General features: G+C 32.1%; 1 protein-coding gene across 1 annotated transcript in view; it reads right to left on the reverse strand.

The window, feature by feature from the left end:
- The window catches only part of LOC106470538 (nucleolar protein of 40 kDa-like), a 53,470-nt gene that overhangs the window by 9,379 nt on the left and 42,797 nt on the right, over positions 1-1,294 (reverse strand). The window lies entirely within an intron of this gene.

Here is a 1,294-nt window from a genome sequence, read left to right on the forward strand (position 1 = left end):
GTTATTTGGTTAATATATTCTAGATGTTTGTTTGTTTGTAATTAAGCACAAAGCTACACAATGGGCTATCTGTGCTCGGCCCACCACGGGTAACAAAACCCGGATTCTAGTGTTGTAAGTCCGCAGACATACCGCTGTGCCACGTGGGGGGCATATTCTAGATGACTATGTCAGTGTGTGTATTCTGAACCTATTTTATCATCCTGCAGGTAGACATAGTCTTCAACATAGAGCTTCTTTTGATTTATGCAATGAATCACAGCCTTTATGTTTCAATTTTGGCATACATTATGATTTGTCCATTACGATTTTAGTGACCGGGATGCAAGGGGGCCACGAAACCTTGTAAGTGTAGTGAATGCTGGTATGATTTGAAGAAATTTATAAATAAGCCTAAAGTAAAAACATAGTGCGAGATAACCTAGAGCCAAGTGCATAAATTTTATCATCCAATTTTAAATTTATATTGTTTCTGAATTAAGGTATTTATTTTTATATTACCAACATTTTTTTATAAAAAACAAACCTCTTTAATCAACAGAGACTGTAAATTAAGAAATCAACAAATATTTTTTCAATTATGTAGTTTATACATTTCATTTTATACTTTCAGTACACAGACTAACAATAATATCAGGATATACTTTTGTTGCTAAGCAACATGACATAAAAGATATTGTTGGAATGCATTGTTACCAAAATGCATTGGCTTTTCTATATATTAGAAGTCATTAATCTAACCAATATACTACAAGGTACACTATGGGGTGGTAGTACTTGCCTCATCATTTTTGATGGCTGTATGTCTATAATAAAAGAGCATATCTGTCTGTCTCTGATTTCTATTTGTAATATAAGGAACCACTTCTTTTCTCTGTGGTTTTTAGCTAGCTTGCCTCATTACTCATTAAAAAGATGCACATGTACGTGTTTGTCTGCAATTTCTATTTGTAATATAAGAAACCACTTTGTTTCTGTGTTTTTTTGCTAGCTTGCCTCATTACTCATTAAAAAGATGCGTGAACACATATGGATAAGATAAGTAATAATACCCAGATGCACACTCTCAGGATCCACTTAGTATGGGTGCAAAATTTCAGGTTCCTAGGTCATTTCCTCTTGGAGCTATGGCAGTCACATACACACACATACATGCCCTTTTGTTATTTAAAATGTTATTTATACAGTGCAAAAGATTTCATGTTAGTGTTAAAAAGTAGAAATCTACAATTTTTTTTACATAGTTCTTATTTGAAATTTAATTTTATTATATATATATATATATATATATATT

This window comes from Limulus polyphemus, unplaced genomic scaffold (assembly GCF_000517525.1).
Source record: "Limulus polyphemus unplaced genomic scaffold, Limulus_polyphemus-2.1.2 Scaffold4072, whole genome shotgun sequence".
Taxonomy (NCBI): Eukaryota; Metazoa; Arthropoda; class Merostomata; order Xiphosura; family Limulidae; genus Limulus; species Limulus polyphemus.